Raw genomic sequence first — 13,348 nt, 5'->3', positions numbered from 1 at the left:
TTCCTACTATGGGGGAATACTCTATGGCCAGTTTGTCCTGAGTTCTGCCTGCTGGTACCACTGAGCTGGGGCAGGTTTGCGAGGGGGCACAGCAACAGCATGAGTCCTATAACCAGGAGAAGCTGCCTTCAGGGAGTGAGGCTTAGCCAGCCTCCTCACCTAGCTATAGGGTCTGATTCCCCCTAGCCCAACCCCTGCTCTGAGTTTTAAGTGTTGTCTTCCCCCACACAGCTGGCAGCAGCTGTCGTCATATTCCCTGGGCCCCCTCTCCGGTGATACTCCCTTCCACATGACCACTCTCAGCCGAGAGGCACCCACAGTCACCATCTGTAGGATACGACTATTCGATATGCTTTTTAACAGATTAGAGGCCAGGTTTTGCTTTGTTTTGTTAATTGCATGCCAAGCTGTCACCTAGAGCTTAGTGAAGGGTATGAACATAGCCATAAATTATCCAGTATTCAAAGGTAATTTTGATATTCCTATCAGAAGCCTCTTTATGCTCAAATGAGCATGTGGTATTTTGCAAAGGTAAGCATTCCAAGAGAGCAGTTAATTATTTGAAACTGGGGTGCTTGGGTGGCTGCAAACAGCAACTGATAGATTCTAGGAGTGGCTCAGCATGGGACATGAATTTACAATCCCTAGTGGGGTGCTTGCTTGGGAACTATTCAAAACATGAGAGTGACCCACTGAATATTTCACAATTCAGAAGTGGCTCACTGTGGCGGCCGTGCAGTACAAAGGGAATCCTAAGGATTTCTGTGTCTCTGGTGGGAGGCAGGGTTGACCCTGGGCAGCACTGTTATTGTGGGGTTAGGGTGGTGGGGTCAGGAAACACTGAATCACAGCTATTGAGGGAATGGAACCACACTGAAACCACACTCTCTCAAAAAAAATATTAGTGTTTTTTTTTTTTTAAGGGAGTGGGAGAAGGGGACATTTAACCTCAGGTCCATCTCCTTTTGTGGCTTTCTCTACTCCTTGCAGCTGGACCTGCTGATGGTTCTAACTATAGAGTCAAGCCTGTCCCAAATTCTGAGCCAATCTCAACAGGCAAAGGCAAGGCCTCTCAGTCCTTCATTTTTTATCCTTTCATTTACTCAGCACAAACATGGTGACGGGCATTGTTCAAGGCACGAAGGGATACAGTAGATAGAATACAAGGCATGATCCCTCCCTGGAAGTAGCTCACTCCCTAAGGCTGGAAATGGACACATAAATCACCCTAATCTTCAATTTGTTCTTTTAGGTCCTGCCCTGCCCTAGAGTTAGTCTCTGCCTGACCCTGCCTTGCTCAACAAATCCAGCCCTATGAACCCTCCATTCCTGCCTGACGCAACCAGAAAGTGATGGTGCTTTGTGCCTAGCTTCCAAGTTATGGGACTGTCTCACACATGGCAAAGTGAAGGAGGAAGGTCAGAAGGATGAAGGAGGTAGGACCTAGTGAGAAGGCAAGGTTGACAAGAGCAGGTACAGGACAAGAATAGAACATTTGACAGGACAAGGAGGAAAGGGGCAATGCAGCTGGTCTACCCACATCTGCATCTCTATTATCTAAAGCTTAACATGTTAGCTTTGTTATAAAAAAGGAGTTTTATTTGATTCCCAGTATTTTATAGCGGTCAGGATGAGTGATTTAAAGTCAGTCCAACCTGAATTCAAGATAGTACTTTTCTTAGATTCAGACAAAAGGAGCCCCTGCCCAGTCCCCACACTTCTGGACCTCCCCCCACCAACACACACACACAAACACATTTTAGAGTGACTTTCCTAACATTTTCTAAGTGCTTCTCTGGTGTTTGGGATCAGGCAGAACCAGCAGTACTGTCCAGGTGGGTTACCCTGATCCCAGATGGGACCTGAGTGGATTTTGTCCTTGTTTCTCCCGTTGGGGGCTATCTCTGCCCCTCTACTCCACATATGGGGTCAACCAGATATCCCCTTTTTCCAGAAAAGCTGCCTGGCAATCCAATTACTTCTGCTGGCTAACATGGTGTTTCTTTCACATGAGATTGAGCTGCCTCAACAGTACCAATGTGCTGATTTTGGTGTCTCGCTCCTATACCACAAAGGATTACTTCATGGCTCTGGGCTAGCAACATTCACTGCTGGCCCTTGGGCTTGTGCTGTATGTGTATCTATGCTTAGACTCATCTCTCCGTGTTCTCACCACAGGCTGGCTCCAGGCTACAGATCCACGGGTGGTGGGATGGTAGCAGGCTTCCTTTACCCTGTGCACATTTCCTCAGGCTTCACACTATGTGCAACAACAGACATCTGCTTCCGAGGTGGGACTTGAACTGTACTGGACCATGCAGGTATTCCTGTGCAGAAGGGACTGTTCTTCCTATTCCAGGACCACCCACCTATCTTAGGAGAAACTATCTTGGCTCTATGATTCCTCTCCTGTTCTAGTCCATACATTGGTTCCGAGGTGGGGGGAGGGGAGAGAGAGAAAGATAGGACTGAGAGAGTTGGAGAGAGAGAGAGAGAGAAAGAGATTAAAATGATCTTAAGGAGGTAAGGTTAGGGGAGAGACTACAGATTTTTATAAGAAAACAAATAAGGAATCAAATTGGTTTTATTTGGAGAAAAGGCAAATGGTTGGTTCAATTCTTGCTTTCAAGTATAGGCCATGATTTTATGCAGGGGATATGGATAAATTATTCTTTATATCTGAAAAGACAAACAAAAGGGACTGAAATTAGATTAGAGCCAGAGAGATTTCAGAGTGATAAAGGGTAACCTGAGCGAGTCTCCCCCTCACCCCCCTTCCCAGGGCATTCAGAGGGAATTAAACAGCCACCCACTCAATCAGTGTTTTTTTGTCAGGGGTAGGGGGAGTGAGATGCAGTTGTGGTCCCAGCTGTTTCTATCCAGATATTCAGCTTCAGCAGATGTAGGGTTTATTGGTGGCCCTGAAGAGGTGAAAGTCAACCCCAGGAACAAATAGAACTAGGATTTTCAGGGAACATTCTGAGGAGCAGAGCAGCACTTCTGGGCTTATGTCTCCCCTTACCTCACTATAAAAGGGATCACAAACTTACTTTTTGCTCTTTTATGTCTAGGAAAAGTTGAGATTTATATGCAAAAATAAGTTTCTTACAGGATTCATAGTCTGATGACCTCAGCCCACACCAGTTGAATTTCTGTACATCATGTTCTGGGCACACAAAATATTCCCACCATTTCCCAAATATGCCCTGCTCCTTGGCATCTTCTCTGCTTAAAATGAGTTTCCTTACCCTGCCCCCTCTCTCTTCTGGCCAATTCCTACTCATCCTTTAAGGCCCAGCTTAAATGTCATTTCCTGTGGGAAATGTCCCCACTGCCTCAGGCTGAGTCAAACTGGGTCCTATTTCTGTGTTGCTGAGTTTCTTTGTCCACACTATTGTCTCCCCTCTGGACTGAGCTCATTGGGGATAAGAGTCATGTTTCTGTCAGTTGGTCAGTCAATAAGCAAATGATTGGTGGGCACCTACTACATCCCAGGCACCATGCCAGGCACTGAAGATATACTCACGAACAAGAGAGATGTAATTACTCAACTCCAGGAGCCACTAACAGAAAAAGACAATTGGATGAGTAAAAGTCACGTGGATGAAGAGGGTGGGGAAATGTGTTCAAGACAGAAGGAACAGCATGTTGAAGTATTGGCGGCCAGACAGATTTGGCAGGTACATTTAAGGAAAAGAAAGAAGCTTGGTACTGCTGGAGAATACTATTAGCAAGAGACTGGTGAGAGATGGAGACAGAGAGGGGACCAGGGGCCGCATTACTCTGTACCTCTCGAGCTCTTTAGGGGAACTAAACTCCATCTTACTAGCAAGGAGGAACATCTGAAGGGTTTTAAGGAGGAAAGAGGTGGGGCACCTGGTGGCTCAGTCGGTTAAGCCTCTGCCTTCAGCTCAGGTCATGATCCCGGAGTCCTGGGATTGAGCCCTGCATCGGGCTCCTTGCTCGGCAGGGAGCCTGCTTCTCCCTCTCCCTCTGCCACCACTCCCTGCTTGTGCTCTCTCTCTCTGTGTCAAATAAACAAATAAAATATTTTTTTTTAAAAGGAGGGAAGAGGCATCTCCTATTTGCACACTCAAAGAGGATTCCAGCTACAATCTGAGGAACAGCTAGGCAGGAGGTGTTGCTGGAGGCGGGGAGAGCAGTTAGGAAGGGTTCTGTTGACATAATGGCCACTGCAACGTGGTAACAGAGGGAATGAAGACAAGCGGGTTGTTGGCAAGGTGTTCTGCAGGTGTAGCAGACGAGTTTAGTGGCTTATTGCTGGTTTACAGGTGGCGTGTGGAGGTGTTGTTGGAAGGATGGACACGATGGAAGCTTCCAGGCTCCTTTCTTGGACAATGTTTAATGGAGGTGGTATTCATTTCCTACAGCTGCTATCACAAAATACCACAAACTGGATGGCTTAGAACACCAGACGTTTATTGTCTCAGTTCTGGAGGTCGGAAATCTGAAATCAAAGTGTTGGCAGTGCTGTGCACCTTCTGAAAGCTCTGTGGAAGGATCTGTTCCAGTCTTCCTTCCTGGCTTCTGGTAGCCATAGGTGTTCCCTGGCTTATAGATGGCTGTTTCCAATGTCTCTTCTCATGGTGTTCTTCCCATGTCCGCGTATCCAAATTCCCCTTTTTAGAAGGACGTCAGTCATATTAGAATAGGCCCACTCTACTTCCGTGTGACTTCATGTTGCTTCATTACACCTGTAATTAACCTATTTCCAAATAAGGTGACATTACAAGGTCCTAGGGATTAGGATTTCAATACATGAATTCCAGGGGGGCACAATTCAACCCATGTAGAGGGTTGTATCGTTCACTAAGACATTCACTAAGTATCATTCACTAAGACAAAGAGCTCATGTGGTAAAAGAGGTTTGGTGGTAGAGGGATGCAACCTTGAACTTGGGGCACGTTGCATCCAGTGCCCTGTGGAAAATTTACGAGGAGGTGCCTAGAAAACGATTTGATATATTGGGTTGGTGCTTAGGAGAAGAGGGGTACGGGCTGGGCTAGGCAGATAGATTTGAGTGTTCAGCATATAGGGTGGATAAGATGGTGAACCTTTGGGGAGGGTCAGACCACGTGGCAAAAATGACCAGCTCATCGTTCAACCCCAGCACCCAGCTGAGCCCCTCCGTTGCTCTAAATGTTGAACGAATATGTGCGTGATGAGATAAAAATATTCCTTCAGCCCTCCTTTAGTTGGAGATCAGAAGGCCTTGCCTGGGTGACGGCTCACCCCGCTCTGGCTCTATGACAGGAAGGGAATGTACTCTGTAGGAATGAGAAACAAGCGTTCTTAGGTTTTACCTTACATTCTCCTCCAGCCTAATTTAGTAAATGTGTCGCAAGCGTCGCACCCAGCATCTCCCAGGGAAAGCCTGGAGGTCGGGGAGAGGGATCCTAGGCTGTTTCGTCTCCTGACTTGTAGGGACGGAGCAGCAGAAAGGTGGAGGAGCCTGGCTGTGCTTTGCAGGAACATTTATATCCTTTTTACTCAAAAATCTTCATCTTTGCCATCAGCTCAGCTCTTACTAAACCAAATTTGGTACTCGAGTTTCCAAATAAAGCCCTTTCTACACCACCTCCATTTCCCCCAAATCCTGAGACTGATGGTAATTTGATCTAGGGGAACTCTGGGGCCCAGTGGCTCTCCCACCTGGCTGTGCTGGAGCGGGCGCTACAGGGGGGCCGTGGGGCACTGTCACTGGCCGCTGGGTGGTTAGGGGTGGATCCAGCCTTCTTTGTGCCCGTTGCCTGGTGACATTCAGAGGCCCCTATCTCAGAGCCACACGCTGGCCTGCTATTGGTCCAGTGGTGGCATTTGTTGACAATAGACACTTCCCTGGCCCCGGACTCCTTGGGAGCTTGAGTTTCAGGCTACGGTGCTTGTCCAAATGCTGTTCCTTAACCCATTATGTCCCCTGCCGGGAAAGCTGAGCTGCAGTGCCTGCCCCAGTGCCATGGTAGTGTTCTCTGCGCCCGGGCGTGCAGCTGGCCCAGGGGTTCTCTGCTGCTCTGCTTCCGTGGCAGGACAGGGTTTTCCTTCCTTCTCACCTCTGCCTGGATTTTCCCGTATGACAGTTTAAACAAACAGACTTTGTTGGCCTAACCACAGGGAAGCTGAGCTAGGAAAGGCAGTCACCGGCAGCCAGAGAAAGGTTTGTGCAGGTGCTGTATGCCATAGAGTCAGGAAGACTTAAACCTCCTGCCGGGATGCCCAGGCACCTGGGGAGGAGACCTACACCTTCCAGGGACGGAGGTGGGGGCAGGCAGGTGGGGAGAGGTGAGAAGACAACAGAAGTGACTACGGAGGAAGTAAAAGGGCAGGAAGCCAGACAGAAAAGGGATTCTGGAGGCCTCCAAGATGGACCTGTTGGATCCACGAGTGAATTCAAGGCCCAGAGGGGTGGTGCCATTTATGGAGGCCAGTTCTCTGCTTGGGTGAGCACCTGGGGGCCTGGACTCCTCAAGCAGCTCCCAGGGGGCCTCCCCACCTTCTGCCCCAGCCACCCTTTAGAGAATGGGTCAGCTGAAGGTCAGGATGGAGATGAGCTGGGTCAGGACAGCTGCAGTGAGGACCACAGGTTGCCCAGTTAATGGGAGGAGAGTTCTGGCTGGTTCCTTAAAGCCCTTAGCACTGATCTTTTAAACCTGGTCTCGGTCAGAGGACTGTACAGGCCCAGCCTCCTGGCAAAGCCCTGACTCCCACTCCCACACCTCATGCCTCTCTGTTCTCCCAACTGTAACAAAACCATTCACTTTTAGGTGGGGAAAGCAGAAGATCCTGCAAAGACCAAATAAGGCTGTGTGTCAGGTATGAGGCAATGCTGAGAAACACGAGGAAGGAGAAGTCTTTCCTTCCTTCTGTTGACCTCTGTAGCCAACTGCCCAACTCTGACTTACACTCCAAGAGGAGGCCCCAAGAGGATCTCAAGACAGAAGAGGAAGTCCGGGGGGTTCCAAGCTGTGTCTTCCAGATTAACTGATCTATGTTGACAGTGGCCCACACTCTAGAGCAAGTAGGGTTTGGAGCTGGGGCACAAGTGCCAGGGCCCCATGGCCATGGAGACGTGTACTCTTGAGTCACAGGGATTCCTGCTAGGGCCTGCTCGAGCCCAGGTCCTGGTTGTCTCTGCTGAAGGCACCATTGGGATGGATGCAGTGAAAGGACTCCCCACCACCACCAGGGCTGTGGATCATACTTGCGTAGCTCCTGTCATTTCTTGAGGCCATCTTTCTGCCAGCAACAGTCATTCTTCTGGGTTTGTAGTGTGGTGCTCCCTTTTCTGTGCATCCGAGAACCAGGGGAAAGGTGCTGTTAATGCCCGATGCAGGTGCAGGCCGCTTGCTGAGAACACAGTGGTACTTTTCCATCAGCAGCTTCCTTACCCATTTGGACTAAGAACCAGCAGGAAATATCTCCTGAATAGCATACATCTAGGTTTTAGTGCAATTTCTTGTTTTGGGGGGTTTTTTTGTTTTTGTTTTTGTTTTTGTTTTCAGAGAGAGCTGACTGGCTCTAACTGAAACATCATCACCATCCAACATTTTATGGGTATTTGTTTTGTTTGCTTTTACTTGTAGTAATTCTTGAGAACAGAAGTGTTGGCATAATAAATATGGTAAGATCCACTCTAATATTGAAAGTGGAAAGAAGGTGGACTTCATACAGCGGGAACCAGGGACCTTGAAATCAATTCTGAGAAAGATTCTGAAGCAACATTTTTAAGAGATTTATCAGTTGGCTAGGGCTGTTTTTTTTTTTTTAAGATTTTTTAATTTATTTATTCGACAGAGATAGAGACAGCCAGCGAGAGAGGGAACACAAGCAGGAGGAGTGGGAGAGGAAGAAGCAGGCTCCTAGCGGAGGAGCCTGATGTGGGGCTCGATCCCATAACAGGATCACGCCCTGAGCCGAAGGCAGATGCTTAACCACTGTGCCACCCAGGCGCCCCTGGGCTGTTTTAACAAAGTACCAGAAACTAGACGGTTTCAAGGACTGAAATTTACTGTCTCCTAGTTCTGGGTGCTAGAAGTCTGAGATCAGGGTGTTGGCAGAGTGGCTTCCTCCTAGGGGTTCTGGGAGACAATCTGCCCCATGCCTTTCTCCCAGCTTCTGGTGGCTTGCTGCCACCTGCAACTTCCCTGGAGAAGCACCACCCCATCTCTGCCTTCTTCTTCACATGATGTTCTCCCTGTGTGTGCACCTGTGTCCACATTTCCCTTCTCTATGAGGACTCTAGTCATATTGGATTAGGGGCCCACCTTCCTCCACTCCACTCATCTTAACTAATTACATCCACAGTGATTTCCAAATAAGGTCACATTCTAAGGTACTGAAAGCTAAGACTTCAACATGTGAACGTGGGGGGAACACAAGCAGAGAGCTTCTGAGCATTTGGCAGAAAATCTAGAAACATGTCTAGTCAGTCATGCATGTCAGTCTAACTGGATTTCCTCCTTCACAGGGTCAAAGATGGGTGACCAGATTTACCCGGAGATGTGGGCAGGGGCCAGGACCCAATCGCCCTGATGGCCACAGCAATGGAGAATGACTTTCTCCTGTATCACATAAGGTCTGACTTCTCGTTTGTTCCGGGGACTCGCAAATTCCCAAGTGAAACAGTTTGGCAAGGAAATTAGCCCCCACATGGCTTCGACATCTGGCCTGGTGAGCAAGAAGCTACCATAGTTACTAGTATGGCTGTCATTATATACCTCGGGAGGCAGTTCTCAGGATCATTCATAACGAAATCTCTAAAGCTTAGAAAACAATCTCCTATCACTTCCCTTGTCATCATACTACTTCCTTTTAATTTCCAAACCTCATTTGCACCTCTTCCCACAGAGTCTGTCTGAATGAAAGCAAAGCTCAGTTTTCGCCAGGAATAACAGTGCAAGAGGAGTGTGGGTGGCAGGGCCCTAACGCCCAAGCTTGGGCCTCCATTTCCCGCCATTGTTCCCTGAGACAGGTTCCCAAACACTCATTTGGGCTGTCCTGGGGGGAGTTTTTCCAGATAAAAATGGCCTGGTTGGCTGCCAGTGATTCAGGCAGGTTCACAGCCCCAAACCTGTTTTATCTCCCATGCTTATCACTTATCATCAGCTGCCAGGAGACAGACAATAGGAGCAAAGAGGCATTTTGGCTGAGCCAGGTCTTAGGTAGCCCCAAGGGTTTTAGAGGCCTCCAGAGGACCAGACTCAGGCAGTCTGATGGGGTCCCTCTGGGGTCCCCTGTTAGGAGTCCTCTCGTGTTAAAGCAGCATGGATTCAGTGGGGTCCCATGGCAATATAGCATTTCCTCGCAGCCCATGATGGCAGAAATGGAGCTCCCTGTGTATTGACTTGTCCTCTCTTCAGACCTGCTGTGTCAGGAAGCCGAGGATGACAGTGAGTGTTCAAAAGTCCAGGGAAGGAGGAGTCCCATGGACCTTTTAGAAAGTTGGGTTGTTTTGTTTTGGTTTGGTTTTTGGTTTGGTTTGGTTTTTCCCCTGAAAACTTCACTTAACTCGAAAAAAAAAATAGCCCTGAAGGTAAAATTAGTGAAATCTGAATTTTCAAACTCAAAACTCTGGATTGAACTGTCAATTCCCTGTTTTTGACGTTGTACTACCATTAGGCAAGCGCACATTTTGTGCAACTTCCTGTGAATCTGTAATGATTTTAAAGTAAAAAAAAAAGTTCCTTAAAAAGTCAACCTTATGGTTCTCCAAAACCCGGTCAATATGCCCTGTCTTTGAAAAGCCACAGAGCTTGCTTACAAGCTGAGAGCGCAGGATTTAGGCCAGACAGACTTCAATCCAAACGCAGCTTTCACGCCTACAAACTGTGTGATTTTGGGCAAGTTGCTTAATCCTTCTGAGCTTGGTTTCCTTATCTAGAAGATAAATCTGAGTGCTTCCCTGACGGGGTGAGGGTGGGGACTGAATGAGGTAACTCATGGAAAACACCTAATGCGGTGAATGGTAAAACACTTAATAAATGTCCCTTTTAAAACAGTAATCTATTGAATAGAGGAGCCATGCATGTGTTTTTAGCAAGATCAGAAAGTCATGTGTGTGGCTCAAAGAATTTTTCTAGAGGCCTCAATGGTGAGTCGAGGGTCCACACCTGGACATGATTCAAACACAAGTCAAATGCCTGTGGAAGAACTGTGTGAATTCTGTACTAATTTTTTTTCCCTATAAATTGCCCAGAGTCCCAAGTCTCCTAATGTGGAACTAGATGAAACAATTAACATCACAGAATAAGCACATTCCATTTCCACTGCAAATAGGGATTGGCCACAACCTACCGGCCAGGTGCCTGAGGCTGGGTGGGGCAGGGAGCAGCAGGGGCTGAAAGGTGTTAGGTCCTATTGGTGCTTAAGTCCTGTGTGAGAGCTAATGAAGGGACACAAACGTGTGTGAAATATACCAGGTACCAGCCCTCCAGGAAGAGAAGGGCTGTCTGGTCCAGGAGAAGCCTCTTGGCCACCTATCAGCACCTCCTGGAGATTTAAGAGTAAGTCCTGAAGCCAGCTCTTGGCACACCCTTCCAGTCTACCTCCCTGTCCCAAGCCCTATGGCTCGGACATCCTGGTTACCCATCATTTCTCAGACCTGCTGGGCTTTCTCCGACCAGGTGGTCTATCCACTCTGGAAGGCCCCCCCCTCCACCTGCTCCTTTATTCTCATTCACCTTGGATGGTTCCACCCACCCATTTTTCAAAGCTTCCATCAAATGCTTTATTTTCCTGGAAGCCTTCTCTGCACCACCATTCAGAGGTCCTCCCTCCTCCCTGGAAAAATCCTGGCCCCTGGTTTATCTGCTTCTTACAGCCTTTACCACATTCATTCAACAAAAATCTACTACGTGTTCTGCACACCGAGCCCTGTGCTGGGCTCCAGAGATGTGGCAGTGGGTAATAGAGTGTGTGTGTGTACGCTGGGGGTTGGGGGGGGGGTGCGGGGTGGGATAGGCGTTGAACACACAGTCACACAAATAAATATATTTGCAAATTGTGTTAAGTGCTCTAAGGGAATAAGGGTATTATGAAAGAACTGTGATGTGTGTTTGAAGGACAAAGGCCCTTCTGAGGAATGAACATTTAAACTGATGGATCAGTTGGAGTTGTTAGTGACCTCAGTGAAGAGGGCAGGTAGGAGCTTTTCATGAAGGACTGTAGATATGAAGGATGGGGTGTTTGAAGAACTGAAAGGAGGCCAGTGAGGAAGCAGAGGGAGTGAGGGTATGACATCCAGTCATGGAGGACTGTGAGGTCATGCATGGCAAGCATTTTGAAAAATGTCCCAAGTATAATAGAAGCCATTTTAAAGGCTTTTACACAAATAAGTAATGTGGTCTGATATGTAATTTTATTTATCTTTTTGAAGATTTAATTTATTTGACAGAGAGAGAGTACACACACACATGCAGGGGAGCAGCAGAGGAAGAGGGAGAAGCAGGCTCTCTGCTGAGATGAAGGCAGACACCTAACCGATTGAGCCACCCAGGCGCCCCTGATATGTAATTCTAAATACTCCTCTGGCTGCTCTTTAAAAACAGAAGCAAGAACACAAGAGTGGCTAATAAGAGGAGATGGTACCCTCTCCATATGAGTGATGGTGTTGAATGTAGGGATTGTGAGCAGAGGACAGATCCTAGATCTATTTTGGGGGTCTGGCCTCTGGAGGGAGTGGGAGCTGTTGCAGGTTACTCCCAGGTTAATGGCTTGGACATCTGAGTGGATAATGGGGCCACCCAATGAGAAGAGCCACGCTGGAAGAAGAACCAGTTTAGGTGGACATGTCTGAGGTTCAATTTTAGACATAACATTGCCAGTAGAGATGTCAAATAGGCAGCTGGATGGATTGATTTTGACTTCAGAAGAGAGGTCAGGGCTGGAGACATATGTCTGGAAAGCCATCAACGTATAGATTTAAGCCATGTGAGAGAATGAGATTGCTTAGGACCAAGGTGTAGAAAGGAACGAGAAGAGACAGGAAGAGGGGAGGAAGAAAAGAACAGAAGAACATACAGGATCAAGCTTCGGAGAACCTAATAGTCTACTTTGTATTGGAATCATCTCTGCCCCTTTGATCCCACCTCTACCTCCTTCTAACAGGGAGAGCAGAGGCTTTGGCTGCTGCAAGAGCTGAAGGGCTTTCGACTGCCCTCAAGGAGACTGCAGGCTAGAAGAGATATGACACGTACAAATGTCCAGGTTATAAGAGTGATGAATCTATGGACTGTTTAAGAGTTTTAAGATTGTCAGGCGAGCAGATAGTTGTCTCCCAGACAACACTTCTTCAGTCTCTATAATGGCGTCCCTACATTGCATTGTATTTATATCCCACACTTGCAGTTGTGAAGCCCTTCAGAACACTGACTTTGGTATAATTTCACATCTTGTATACTTCTCAAATCTAGTGTCCTCATTCCTGGGACAGATAGCACTGCCCTCTTATTTCGTGCTTGGGTTCCTGCCATGGCCTCCTTACAGCTCCCTGCCTCAAATCTCTCCTCAGTTGGGTCCATTCTTCACATTGTAGCCAGCGTGATCTTGAACTGCAAATCTGGGGGTCGATCCCATGCTTTAAGCCCTCAAGAGCATACCACGACTCCCAGGATAAATCCAACTTCTAAGCCTAGTATTCCAGACTCTCCCTTTATATCTTGTACATTCCATGCTTTAGTAACATTCTCTGTCCCAGCAAGAGGGCGCTGCTTACGATATCCTTCCACACAACTCAGCCGTTCCCCAGCTCTGGGTCCCTGTTCTGTCCTTGAAAACATGTTTTCTCCCCACCTTCGCCTGACCAACTTCTACTCATTCATCAAGACTAAACCAGGACAGAGATCACATAGGAAGCCTCTTGGACCTGCACTCACCCTATCGTATGACCACCATCTCCTCAGGAGCCCGTGTCCACCAGCAGGACTGAATCTCTTGAAGGCAACCAATGTGTCTTCTTCATCCTGGTACCTCCAGCACCTATCACGGTTTCAGGAAAATAACAGTCCCTCAGTGAATACTTGTTGAAATAAAATGAATGGGTGAATGATGAATTATAAACTACTGGATGTATTAAGTGCCAAATGAGTAGTACAGAAAATAAGCATAAGAGAAAGGAGGAAGTGGTCACTTCCGGTGGAGAGAGTCCCAGAAAGCTTCACAGATAAGAAGAATTTCTGCTGGAGCTTGCAGGATGAGATAACACATGTGTTGAAGAAGAGTGAAATCAGCCTGATTTGGCTAGGTGGAAAGAAGTGGGGAGGACATTCCACAGGGGCAGGTGGTGGGGGCAAATGTTTCTAGGTGGCAAAACACCAAGCAAGTTTAGGGCAGT

At 47.7% G+C, this 13,348-nt stretch overlaps 1 long non-coding RNA gene across 1 annotated transcript; it reads right to left on the bottom strand.

Moving 5' to 3' along the window:
• Positions 1–2,566: 2,566 nt before the first annotated feature.
• Positions 2,567–13,109, bottom strand: LOC117796568. The gene is made up of 2 exons (XR_004621119.1): positions 12,891–13,109; positions 2,567–2,679 (listed from the first exon to the last, which is right to left on the bottom strand). It is a non-coding gene; the product is annotated as an uncharacterized LOC117796568 (long non-coding RNA).
• Positions 13,110–13,348: the final 239 nt, after the last annotated feature.

Source organism: Ailuropoda melanoleuca, chromosome 16, assembly GCF_002007445.2.
Source record: "Ailuropoda melanoleuca isolate Jingjing chromosome 16, ASM200744v2, whole genome shotgun sequence".
In the NCBI taxonomy this organism is placed as follows: Eukaryota; Metazoa; Chordata; class Mammalia; order Carnivora; family Ursidae; genus Ailuropoda; species Ailuropoda melanoleuca.
This window is presented reverse-complemented; position numbering and strand designations above follow the sequence as displayed.